Source organism: Nicotiana tabacum, chromosome 19 (assembly GCF_000715075.1).
Source record: "Nicotiana tabacum cultivar K326 chromosome 19, ASM71507v2, whole genome shotgun sequence".
NCBI classification, from domain to species: Eukaryota; Viridiplantae; Streptophyta; class Magnoliopsida; order Solanales; family Solanaceae; genus Nicotiana; species Nicotiana tabacum.
The window spans coordinates 120237939-120252378 of record NC_134098.1 but is presented as its reverse complement, the minus strand read 5'-3'; the positions used below and the strand labels follow the sequence as shown (position 1 = coordinate 120252378).

Genomic DNA, 14440 nt, shown 5'->3' with positions numbered 1-14440 from the left:
AATAGGAGAAGAAAGCTAAAGCCAAGAAATGGCTTGTTTGTGGACTCGGTCAAAATGAGTACAGTAGAATCCAAAGTTGTACCACTGCTAAGGAAATCTGGGACACTTTACAAGTGGCCCATGAAGGAACAACTCAAGTGAAGAGGTCTAGAGGAACTCTACTGTATTCTCAATATGAGAACTTTACCATGAAGGAAGGGGAAACCATTGAAGAGATATACACAAGGTTCACAACATTGACAAATGAACTAAAGTCTCTTGGAAGGATTATTCCTGAAGAAGATAGAGTTGAAAAGATTTTGACAAGGGTTGTGCCTGTTACTTGGGAGAGCAAAATCACTGCCATTCAGGAATCAAAGAATATTTCTACTCTCCCATTGGATGAGTTAATTGGAAATCTCACCGCTTATGAACTTAGGAGACAAACTCTGAAAATGGATGCACCTAAGAAGGAAAGGAGCCTGGCACTCAGAATCACTGAAGGTTCTGATCTAGAAGATGATGAGGTGGCTATGATTACCAATGACTTCAAGAAGTACTTGAGGAGATGAAAGGGTCCTTCAAGAAGTGGAAGTTATAGTAAATCAAAAGTTCATGAGAAGCAAGCCAATGATGGATGATACAAGTGTGGAAAGACTGATCACCACATCAAAAACTGTCCCCCAATGGGAAATTGAGTGGAAGAAGGAAAGAGCTGAACGAAGGAACAAGAAGAAGGTACGGGTTCAACCCAAGAAAAGCAACAACAAAGGATCAACCAAGGCTATGGTCGCTTCTTGGGGAGAAAGCTCAGATGATGATGTTGGGGATGAACAAACACTTACGGCCATTGGAGAATCTGATGAAGAAACTAAGGTAAGTGTAATTCATCTCAAAGATAAAATTAAATTATTGTCTAAAAAAAGGTTGTCTGAGTTACTTCTAGAACTGACTGATGAATCTGAGTATGTAAACAATGAAAAGGAACAGTTGTCTAAAGAATGTGTGATTTTGAAGGTTAAGTGCAAAAACCTGAAACTTAGGGTTAGTGAAACTATAAGTAAAAACGTTGTGTTGAAGAACGAGGTTCATGCACTTGACTCAACTGTCCTAGAGCTTAGATCTGAAAATCTAAAACTGAAATTATGAACATGTAAAAGGATAGCTGATCACACCTAACTCACTCTAGAAGAAAACGTAGGTTAAATGAAAGATGAGTTGTATAAAAGGGATTAGTAGGTAAGAATTCTAAAGGAGGATTTAAGCAAGGTCAAGCATGAGCTAGACAGAACTTGTAAATGGAACAGGTCCTTCGATGCACTTTCATGGCTACAAAAACATCATACTAGCAATAGAAACGGACTTGGCTTTGGGAACCTGGCACCTAAATGGGATCCTAAAAGCAAGTACCTCACACATTCCGAGAACAAGATTTTCACACACTGTGGTAAAACAGGTCACTATAAAAGTGAATGCACTGCAAAATAAAAGGCAAGTCAAAAGAACAAAGAATTTGTTCAAGGGAAAAATAGGTGACCAAGTTGGGCTAAAAAGAATTTGATTCATCCTTTTGCCTATAGAAAAGGACCCAAACTAGTTTGGATTCTTAAGACTAACCCTTGATTTTCTTTTGCAGGTCCAAGTGAAGGGGAGAAACCAAATATAGTACATGGATAATGGCTGCTCAAAGCATATGACATGAAGCAAGAACCAGTTCCTTTCACCTGAGGACCTCAAAGGAGGTAATATTTTCTTTGGAAATGGGAAGAAAGGTGAGATCATTGGGATTGGAAAGGTAGGTAAGACTGATTCTCACTCGATTGATAATGTCTACTTGATAAATGGACTAAAGTACAGTATAATAAGTGTATCACAATTGTGTGATAGAGGTAACACGTTGGCATTCACCTCTACCAAATGTTTTGTGATTAATCTTACCACTGACAAGATTGTTTTGCAGGGAAAAAGAGTGAACAATATATATGTTGTAGATCTGTCCACACTTTCAGAGAATGAACTCACTTGCTTAAGTGTGTTGGATAATGATCCCCCATTTGGTACAAGAGACTTGGACATGCCAGTCTAAGTCAGCTCAACAAATTAGTCTCCAAGGACCTGGTGATAAGGCTACCTAATATCAAGTTCAAGGAAGATAAAGTTTGTGAGGCTTGTGCAAGGGGGAAGCAGGTAAGATCCTTTTTTAAATGCAAGAAAATGGTAAGCACCACCAGAACGATGGAACTGGTCTATATGGATCTTTGTGGTCCAATGAGAACATTAAACAGATGTGGTAAAAGATATGTGATGGTGCTTGTTGATGATTATTCTAGGTTTACTTGGACATTGTTTTTAACATCTAAAGATGAAGCATTTGACATGTTTACCTCTTTTGTTAGAAAAACTCAGAAACAACTAGGTAATCAACTTGCATCAATTAGGTCTGATCATGGCACTGAATTTGAGAATGCTAAATTTGCTGAATTTTGTGATGAGTATGGCATAAATCATAATTTTTCTGCTCCTAGGACTCCACAACAAAATGGAGTAGTTGAAAGAAAGAATAGGACACTTGAAGATATGGCTAGGACTATGCTTCTTTCTAGTAAACTGCCTCATAGCTTCTGGGCAGAAGCTATAAACACTGCATGCTATATCATAAATAGGTGCATGACTAGATCTCTTGTAGAGAAGACTCCCTATGAGTTACTTAAAGGGAGAAAACCAAACATATCCCATCTTAGGGTATTTGGATGCAAGTGCTTTGTGCACAATAATGGTAAAGACTCCCTAGGTAAGTTTGATCCCAGAAGTGATGAGGGAGTATTCTTGGGATATTCTTCACATAGTAAAGCTTATAAGGTCTATAACAAAAGAACTATGTGTGTAGAAGAAAGTATTCATGTGGTTTTTGATGAAACTAACATTCTTTCTGAGAGACAGGAACATGATGATGAAGCAATTGGGCTGGTGAGAAACTCAAATGAAATCATAGCCCAGACTGAAGCTGCACTAAAAGAAGGAACATGTCCTTCCACCTAGGGCAACATGATAGGGGGAATAGAACAAAGAGGAAATGATCCTCAAACTTCAAGGGAACCTGTCCATGAACCTGTTAAAAAATGAAGGAACATCACGGGGAAACCAGCTGGTTGTGAAATCTTACAAGTATCCGAGTTCTCATCCCATTGAGAACATAATTACTGATCCAACCTCTGGAATAAAAATCAGATCTTTATTAAAGAATATTTGTGCTTTTGCTGCTTTCTTATCTCTTATTGAACCTAAAAATGTTGCTGAGGCTTTGCAGGATGCAGATTGGGTAAATGCAATGCAAGATGAACTCAACAAATTTGAAAGGAGTCAAGTTTGGCATCTGGTACCAAGACCCAAGGACAGGTCAGTAATTGGCACAAAATGGTCTTCAGAAACAAACTTGATGAAGATGGAATAGTTACAAGGAACAAGGTAAGATTGGTGGTTCAAGGATATAGCCAAAATGAGGGCATAGACTATGATGAAACCTTTGCTCTAGTTGCAAGGTTGGAAGCAATAAGACTCCTCATAGCTTTTGCTGCTTACATTGAATTCACTCTTCACCAGATGGATGTCAAGAGTGCCTTCCTCAATGGCTATCTACAAGAAGAAGTGTTTGTCAAGCAACCTCCGGGCTTTGAAAGCAAGGAATATCCTGATCACGTGTACAAGCTTGACAAGGCACTATATTGGTTCAAGCAGGCTCCAAGAGCATGGTATGAAAGACTATCAAAAATTTTGCTTTAGCATGACTACAAGAGAGGTAAAATTGACAATACTTTGTTCTTGAAAGAAAAAGGTAAAGATCTCTTGGTAGTTCAGATATATGTTGATGATATAATCTTTGGAGCAACTACTGATAAGTTAAGTAAAGAATTTGCTAAACTAATGAAGAGTGAATTTGAAATGAGCATGATGGGTGAGCTTAATTTCTTTATAGGCTTACAAATTAAATAAAATTCAAATGGAACTATGATCCATCAATAGAAGCATGTAAAAGAGTTGCTTAAAAGGTTTAAAATGGAAGATTCCAAAGAAATTGACACTCCTATTGCAACAACTACAAAGTTAGATATAGATGAACTTGGTTCATCTATTGATCGTAAGTTGTATAGGGGAATGGTTGGCTCATTGTTGTATCTCACTGCTAGCAGACCTGACATTGTTTTCAATGTAGGCCTTTGTGCAAGATTTCAAGCGAATCCAAAGGAGTCTCATTTGACTGCTATCAAGAGGATTTTGAGATACCTAAGAGGCACCACTGATCTGTGTCTATGGTATACAAAAGGTAGTAATTTCAATATGGTGGGATATGTTGATACTGGTTATGCAGGTTTTCTTGTGGATAGAAAGAGCACCTCAGGTATGGCACACTTTCTTGGCTCATGTCTTGGGTTTTGGGCCACCAAAATGCAAAATTCGGTGGCCTTATCTACTGCTGAAGCTGAGTATGTTGCTGCTGCTTCATGTTGTGCTCAATTGTTATAGATCAATCAATAATTAATGGAATTTGGAATTGATGTTGATTGTATGCCCATCTTTTGTGATAATACTAGTGCAATTAGTATGACCAAGAACCCGGTTCATCACAAGAGAACTAAGCACATAGATGTTAGGCATCACTTTTTGAGGGACAACTATGAAAAGGATTTGATCACTGTTGAATTTTGTGCTACTGACAAGCAAATAACTGACATCTTTACAAAAGTTCTAAGTATAGATCACTTTGAAAGGAACGTGTTAGAATTGTGGATGATTAAGATCACCTAAAAAGACTAGTTCAAAATTTCACAATTGAGAAAAAAATTTGAAAAAACAAAATGAAAAAAAGAATTTGATGGAATTTTTTTTTGGTTAGAAAATCTGTAAATTTTGTATTTAGTTAGATTAGATTTTGCTCAGTCTCATACTTTCAATAGTATACTCTTGTGCCATGTCTTAAAATGACTTATTAATCTCTAATGATATTATCTTTATTTTCTTGGAAAATTTAGACTTACACAAGATATTTCTCAGTGAAGAACCTGGTTAATCAAGATTACTTGCTATGCATTCTACACTCAGCAAAATTTGAAATAACTATATTTGGATCATAAAGAGTCCCATCTAATCCCAAATCCTTTTTGGACTTATCTGTTACAAATGAACCAGTTCTGTTCAAGAGAAGTCCTAACCGCATTAAGTGCCTAGATTCTAGGGATAGTCTTGAACGTCTTTTCAAACTGACTTGCTGTTTGATTAGACTTATACAAAAGTTGTCGTTACTCAAGTGAACTCCTCCACTTTACATTGATTAGGAGTTATTTGTTTCTTCACTTCTAAACTTTCAAGCCATCCAAATTCTCTCAAACTTCTCTCCTCTTCTACTCTCACACAAACTCGTTTCTAAAGCTCCCAAACTCAGAAATGGCAAACCCTTCTGAAAAAACTTCATCCCCACCCAAGAAAATCACACCCATACCATCTATTACACCTTTAACCACACCTCTGTCTAAGAAAGGAAGAACTAAGATGCTTACTCGCAAGACTGTGGCTTGGAGCGCATTATCTAAGAAATTAGATAAATAATTTAAGGATAGTCAGGTCCAGGAACCTCAGAAATCTGAAGACTCATTTAAATCTGTTACTGAGGGGGATGAAACGGTTTATTCTAAGACTGAACATGTATCATCTGGCCCTAAAGTTTCTCCTGAAACTATTTCTGAGGTTGCTACGAATTTGGAGAATAGGTTTGTGCTGGTAGGATACATGGCAGGTGTTGAAACTACTGAGTCTGGAAGGGTTGGTGGTAAAAATGAAAAAGGAAAAGAAAAGAGAGTGAGGGTGCTCGGAGTATTATGAGGGGAAATGGAAAATGAGTGGTTGGTTCTTCATCCACTCATGTTAGTCTAACTAAAGAATCAGGTGCAATGGTTGTTTGGAGTGAGGAATCTGCTGCAATAGAGGAGAGTGAGAGAAATATTGGGGGAAGTGGGTCTGGAGAAGCTACTGAGAGGATGGTTCAACTTGGGAAAAATGTAGATGAACCTGTTCCATCTGAACAGGAAACTCTCGCAGACCTACTGAAAAGGGTGACTGCAAGTTACAATCCAAAGAAGAAAATAAGTTTAGGAGTTAACACCCTTGGCACTGTTAGGGAAAACAAGAAAAGGAAGGATGCCTCTTCTATCCTTGTTGAAATTCCTCCCACAAAAGGAAGAGCCACAGTAAGTCAGAAGAAGTAGATTGAGGCTGATCTGGAGAAAGCCTTAGAAGAAAGTAAAAGAAAAGTTGCTGCTAAGGGAAAGAAGAAGGTGAGTGAGCCTGTTGAGGCTGTTTAAATTGATGAGATAGACCCGATCCTTCGAGATGAAGATGAGACAAAAGAAGTGGAGGTTCTGACTCCCAAAGCTAAGAAATCCAAAACTTCCACCAAGAATTCTGTTTCAAAGTCAAAGTCCGCTGAACCATCCACTTTGGCTAAAAGAACCAGGTCTGCTATGAAATCAGGAAAATTGAAAATTACGGAGGAAGAAGAATGGAGTGGAAAAGAATAAGAAGATGATTCTGATGTTGAGAAAGACAAGAGAGTCAAATTTGGAAAGATGACTATATTGAAAGGCAAGCTCCTCAGGGGCTTGGAGGAGGAAGGAAAGATGATGCTTTTGGAGAAGTTACAGTTGCAAGGATGGAAGGACATGGTCCTTCAGATGGATGGCAGGTTGGCCAGGAATGAAATTGTGGAGTTTATGGCCAATTGTGAGATAAAAGATAGTAGGGTCACCAGTGTGGTAAAGGGGGTGAAAGTAAATTTTGATGAGAAAGAGCTGGGAGAGATCTTTGGTGTACCTGCTGAAGGGTACAATGATTATAAGAAACAAAAATGGCCAAGTCTAGAGAATCTCCCTACTGTCATTGCCATTACTCGAAAATTTGGTTACAATGAAGAGGAACTTGAGCCCAAGGCTATTTACAAAAGTGAGATGAAGCCATCCCACAAAGTGTTGTTCGAATTTGTAAATAAATGTGTACTGCCTAGGCAGGAAAGGAGACACATTGCCACATTCATAGACCTGCTCCTTATGGAATGTTTGGATAGTGGGAGGCAAATCAACTGGCCTGCGTTTATAATCCAGCTTCTTGACAGGGTTCTAAATGGTACCAAGACTCATGCCATACCCTATGGCTTTATTCTCACGGCTGTACTTGCGCACTTCAAGGTACCCATCAAGAAATGGAAGGTTGGTACAAATAAGGATCATTTTGGAGCAAATACTCTGACTGCTTGTGACTATGAAGTCCAAACCACTCCTAAAGAACCTGGTTCATCTAAAAATGTACCAGTGAATAGCAAAGTGCGAGCCTTGGTGCAAGAAAGTCGGGCTAAGGATGCTGAGATTGATAGGCTGAAGAAGAGGTTGGCAGAAGTGGAGACTGAGAGAGATGCTCTCAGAACTGAGCTGGCAAAAGAAAAGGAGAAGAATGATGGCATTTTTTAGGATATGCTAAAACTACTCCAAGCCCAAAACCAAAAACCTAGTCCTTCCCAGCCTTAAGCCTCCTAGCCTAGTGTAGATCAATCCGTTACCCAGTTCGGGATTTTTTTTGTTTCTTTTGCTCATTATCCAATGTTTTTATTTCTTCTTATGTTTTGTGGTAGGATCTTATCAATCATTGAAATTCAATGTCTTTTGCTCTAACTGTTTGTTTCTATTTCTTAGATGGATAATATTCTTAGATTGGTATATGATGATTAATCCATGATTGTATTTGAAGTAGCCCCAGTGGCTATGAGTAATTTTTTAAGATCTGGATATCTTCCATATTTATGCAACTTTTCGATGATGCCAAAAGGGAGAAAAAAAGTTGTGTTTATACTTTGAAAAGTGATGTTTATAACCTAATGAACCCGGTCCTTGATGATAAGTGATAAAAAGGTTCTAACATTATGTTGATGTTGAGCTCAGTCGAAACAAGGCCTAAGCTTATGAAAAGCACATAGTTTTTCATCATCAAAAAGGGGGAATTTGTTGGCCCAAGTAAAGTTTTGTTTTGAAGATTGACAAAGGAAGCTCATGCATGAACCATGTCCATCCCATGTGTACACAGATACGAGTAGATTTGAGCATGGGGAATGCACGTGAAGGAGATAAGCTTAACTTGTTATATATGATATCTCCTGATCGAAAAGGTTGCATAATTGATAAGGAAAAAGACTCCTTACTCAAAGAGAACACTATCCAAGACAAGGGAGGAGTTAGAAGTTGAGGATAACTAGAACTCTTTCACCAAGGAAGAGTAGCATTAGAACTCTAGTTATTTCGCATTCTACCAACTCTATATATTGCAGGATGTTCTCATTCTACGGTCACACATAAAAGCAGAAGTTAAACGTGAGTTGAGAGCAAAATAGCAAGGCATTTTGCAAACAATTCTTGTGTGATTTAAGTGTGTGAACCTGAAGCTACATGAACCAGTTCCAAGTGTCTGTCTTTTATTCTAGTTCAATTGTAGTAGGTGATTTTCAAATTGTACCTTTTAGCTTTATCTAGAGGCAATTGTAATAGGTACTCTGAGTATTCAAATTAGAGTTAACATAAAGTTGTCGCAACAGTTAGAGGTTGGTTGCCACAATGGGATTAGAGTTAATCCTTAGGTTTACAAAAAGTTTTGTAAATGCTGTTTTGGCTCATTGATTTAGTGAAGTGTTGGGTAAAATTCCTACTGAGTAGTAGGTCGTAATTTTTTCACCATTTGAGCCGGGTGTTTTTCACGTAAAAATACTTGTGTTCTTTACTTTCCGCATTTACTATTTCAGCAACAGTAGGTTAAGGATCACTTAGAAGAACCAGGTCCTTCTGTAGTCAGTACACGCGAAAATTAGACACCACACAAATCACCCCATCTTGTGTGGCATTGACGTATAAAACATCAGCACGGGTAAAAGGATGTGAAACTTTAACAACAAGGAACAAGGATTTTCTTTATTCTCCCTCTCTATCTCTCACTTTTGAAAAGGACGGAACAATACACCAGATATGATGATCTCTCTCTTTATCATCTCTCTCTTTATTCTCTCTTTTAAAACACCATTAAGAGGAATGGAGAAACATAACAATATCACCAGATAGGATGAATAAGTCAAGGTAGCTAAATAACATAAATGAACTAGAACTAAGGACTAGAATGAAGGGGGCTTCTTTGATTGTTAAACATTTTTCATTTATTTTAGCACATGCCACTAAGAATGTATTATGGAGTTTTTTCTCAAACTAACACTAGTAGACTATGGGTAACCTAACAGAGTCCTCCACAGTTCTGTTCATGCTGCTGAAGAGTCTAAGAACTCAAGTTGATCAAAACAATGTTAAGATTAATGCCACATACTAACATGTCTCAGAAATATGTTTAGAGGGGAGGAGTTTCACTCACCGTGTTTATGGTACCAGGCACACAAAATATTGCATGTACATAAACATGATTAACAATATATTTAACAGCATCAGGACCTGCAGACAACAATGTAACAAGTTTAATATATCTTACCGGCCAAAGAAAACAATAATGAAAGGCCACCTACATACCTAGAGTGTCATATAGTGGGACGGAAGTATATGAATACGCTGAGCAGGCATGGTCTACAATCAGCCACTCAGGCCTATTTATGAAATAAAGGCCCACGCGAGTACCCTGGTGCATTGAAATTGGAAAAAGGTCAATAATTATATAGTCATTGAGGCACACAGATCTGAGTCAAATAGAATCATCGACAAAAGGATAAACTAACCCACTGACAAAGTTAGACGTCCAGAAATCAAACAAGATACTGAGTTTATCACACTAACATACCCTAATAAATTTTAGTTAGTGTTTGAAAAAGAACAAGAAAGTTTGGGAAACTTTTGTGTGGAAATTTCTTTCTTATGTTAGTAAAAGAATGTACGTAGTTTAATAATATGCACTGATCCACATTACATACCGGTTGTAATCCATAATAGTGAAGTCCATAACCAATTGCAGTTCGAGCAGTCCCTGCCTCTCCATATGTCATCCATTTGACCATTTGTAGCTACATCAAAGAAATGGAAGAAATAAATGTGCAATCAGAAAACTTCTCACACTTAACTCGTCTAACAAAGCATTGTCAATCAATAGAAATTCTTATTCTCCAATAGTTCCATCTACCCGAATACGTGCACCCAATTATTTTGTAATCCTAATAGGTCTGAATTTGTCATGACCCCAAACTTAACATGTCGTGATGACGCCTATCACAGAATTAGGTAAGCCGACAATCACAATAAAACTAGGCATTTTTATATTTAAAAATAAGATGAAGCAATTATTTCAGTAATAACTCTCATAAATAGCCGATATGAACAACTGTGACTCGAATAAAGACTTTTCCAAAATTCGGGTGTCACTAAGTACATGAGCATCTATCTAATAACATAGTCTGAAACACTGTCTAAGAAGGTAGAACAATATAAGTAAAACAAAAAGATAGAGGAGGAGAGTCAAGGTCTGCGGACGCCAAAGCAGCTACCTTGATAATCTCCGAACGGGTAAAAACTCCAAGATCAACAACCACTGTGCCCTAAAATACCTGAATCTGCACGCGAGGTACAGAGTGTAGTGTGAGTACAACCAACTCAATAAGTATCATAAATAAACAAGGCAAGGTAAGAGAAGCTTAAATAGTTTATGATATTAGCTATCCTGGTGTAGTTCTGCCTCTAAACCAGTAAAGAAAACAATATTTAGAACTAACTCATCAAGATTCGTGAGAAGAATATCCGTGTGTGCAAGTGCATGGTTTCTCAAATACCCTGTTCAGAAAATATCATGGCATGTAGAGGAAGGAAACAATTAGATCAGATAAATAATCAAGAAATGCAAATTCCACACGTTGCACGGACAACTCACGTGCTAACAATAAAACCTACACGAACAACTCACGTGCGACACGGACAACTCACGTGTCAATAATATCAATATATGGATCCACACAGACAACTCACGTATTGCACGGAAAACTCACGTGCCAATAATATCAATTTATGGATCCGCATGGATAACTCATGTGCCAATAACATAATTCGCCTGGCATAGTCACAGGCCTCCAGTCCAAACATATTATACATGAGCAGTTAAACAAGTATACAAGTATATGATGAATTAAATAAGATTCTCATGCTCCTAGACTGGTATAAATGACTTGCTAAAGTGTAGGCATGTATAAAGTGTGCTATCGTAGCTCAAATCGGCAATTTCATAGCTAAAAAGCATTTATCAAGTTCGTTCAGGGATATAGACCTCTACGTAGCCTGAACATGGCTCAAATAGATCACATAAACTGTTACCACTTGTGAGATATCATAGTTTAAAGCTTAACAGACAATTCTAGGCTTCTAAGGGACCGAGCACAACCCGAACATGAAAATATGACCCCAGTGCCCGCACATGGGCTCATCCCCACGCATATGCGCACCCAATAACACATAACTATCACAACAATTCAGGCAACTGGTGCCTCAATCGAGTTTAAATAATATATTTACGTCAAACAAATTGAATCACTCCACTAGCAAGCCCTTGCCTCGTGAATCAGCCTTTGAATTCCTCGAATCTAGCCACAAATAACTCGATACAATCAACACAAACTATGGGAATTAATTCCATATGAAAATGCTAAGTTCTTAATCAAAAGTCAAAAAGTCAACTCAAAAAGTCAATCCTGGGCTCACATCTCGGAATCTGACAAAATTAACAAAATCTGAACACCCATTTAACCACGAGTCCAACCATACCAAAATTACTCAAATCCGATCACAACTCGACCTTCAAATCCTCAAATTAAAGCCTAGGAAGTTTTTACAATCTTCCCTAATTTTTCAACCAAAAATACTAATTAAATGATGAAAACAATGATACATTCATGTAATTTAACCAAAATTGAGTTATAATTACTTACCCCAATCACTCCCTTGATAATCTCTCCAAGAATCGCCTCAATCCGAGTTCCAAAATAAAATTGTGAAATTTTACTCTAACCCTCGTTTTTGAAATATTTAAGTCTGCCCAAATGTCCTTCTTCGTGATCGCGAAGCACAAATCCTACGTTGTCAAAACTTTACTCTACGCGAACGCGACTCACATAATTTCCAGACCTACGCGATCGCAACCCTCTTCAAGCGATCAAGAAGAACAAAGTGCATGACCCAACTCTGCCTCATTTCCTCTTCGCGAACGCAGCTTAGCCCACACGTTCGCAATTCACTGCCTTCACCAGCTATGCGATCGCAAACATCTTCACACGATCGCATAGCACTAAATAACCTTCGCGATCGCGGACCAACCCACGCGATCACGTATAAGGAAACCAAACCTACAATATCAAAAATCTTTTAAGTCCAAATTCCAACCCGATAACCATCCGAAATCCACCCGAGGCCCTCAGAACCTCAATCAAACATACCAACAAGTTCTAAAACATCATACAAACTTAGTCGAGACCTCAAATCATATCAAACAACATCAAAAATATGAATCCCACCCCAATTAAAGCCTAATGAAAACTAATGAATTCCAACTTCTACACTCGATGCCGAAACCTATCACATCACCTCCGATTGACCTCAAAATTTTGCACACAAGTCATAAATGACACAACGGACCTACTCCAACTTTCGAAACCAAAATCCGAGCCCGGTAACCACAAGTCAATTCTTGATCAAACTTCTCAACTCTTCAAACTTCTAATTTTCCAACTTTCGCCATTTCAAGCCAAAATCATCTACGGACATCCAAATCAATATCCAGACACTCTCCTAAGTACAAAATCACCATACAGAGCTGTCGAAACCATCAAACATCCATTACGGAGTCATTTACACATAAGTCAATATCTGGTCAACTATTTCAACTTAAGCTTCCAACCTTGGGATTAAGTATCCCAATTCATTTCGAAACATCCCCGAAACCAAACCAACTACCCCAGCAAGTCACATAACGACAAATGAGCATATAATAAGCAGTAAATGGGGGAACGGGGCTACACCGCTCAAAACAACCGCCATGGTCATTACATCCTCCATCTCTTAAACAAACGTTCGACGTTGAATGGGTTTAGAATCATACCTAGAGTCTCAAATAGGCGTGGATACCTGCTCCGCATCTCCCGTTCGGTCTCCCAAGTAGCCTCATCGACTGGTTGACCTCTCCACTATACCTTCACTAAAGTTGTGTTCTTTGACCTCAACTTTTGAACCAGCCGATCCAAAATGGCCACCGGCTCCATATCATAAGTCAAATGACCCTCCAATTGAACCGTGCTGAAATCCAAAACATGAGACGGATCACCGACATACTTCTGGAGCATAAAAACATGAAATACTGGATGAACACTCAATAGACTAGGCGGCAATGCAAGCTTATAAGCCACCTCTCCAATCCTATCAAGCACCTCAAATAGGCCAATGTACCGAGGGCTCAACTTGCCTTTCTTCCCGAACCTCATAACACTCTTAATGGGTGAAAATCTGAGTAGTACCTTCTCTCCCACCATGTAACTATTGTTGTAGGAAAACTTTGACACACGCGTGTAACAGATCCTCCAATATCTGAATAGTGTGCTCGGACTGTCCAGCCGTCTGAGGGTGAAATGATGTATTCAACTCAACCGGTATGCCTAACTCTCGCTTCTCTGCTTTCCAAAATTGTGATGTAAACTGAGTGCCCTGATGTGAAATGATGGACACCGGCAAACTGTGAAGGTGAACAATCTCGCGGATGTAGATCTCAGCCAACCGCTCTGAAGAATAAGTAGTCTCGACTGGAATGAAATGCGCAGACTTGGTCAATTGATCCATAATCACCCAAATAGCATCAAACTTCCTCGAAATCCGTCGGAGCCCAACTACGAAGTCCATGGTGATACGCTCCTATTTCCACTCCGGAATCTCAAGCCTCTGAAGTAATCCGCTCGGTCTCTGATGCTCGTATTTCACCTCCTGACAATTTAGGCACCGAGCTACAAACCCCACTATATCTTTCTTCTTCCTCCTCCACTAATAGTGCTGTCTCAAGTCCTAATACATCTTTACGACACCAATATGGATAGAATACCGCGAACTATGGGCCTGCTCAAGAATCAACTCACGTAGCCCATCTACATTGGATACACAAATCCGATCCTGCATCCTCAACACCCCATTATCCCCAATAATAACCTCCTTGGCATCACCGTGTCCTTGAGGACAAACAAATATGGGTCTTCATACTGACGCTCCCTAATGCAATCATGTAAGGAAGACATAGAAATCACACAAGCTAGAATCCGACTAGGCTCCGAAACATCTAAGCTCACGAACTGATTGGCCAAGGCCTGAACATCTGATGCAAGCGGTCTCTTACCAACAAGAATAAATGAAAGGCTACCCATACTTAC

At 38.8% G+C, this 14440-nt stretch overlaps 1 pseudogene; it reads right to left on the bottom strand.

Annotated features, from left to right (window-relative positions):
• Positions 1-10194, bottom strand: part of LOC107822783 (long chain acyl-CoA synthetase 6, peroxisomal-like) — a 30540-nt pseudogene extending 20346 nt beyond the window's left edge.
• Positions 10195-14440: the final 4246 nt, after the last annotated feature.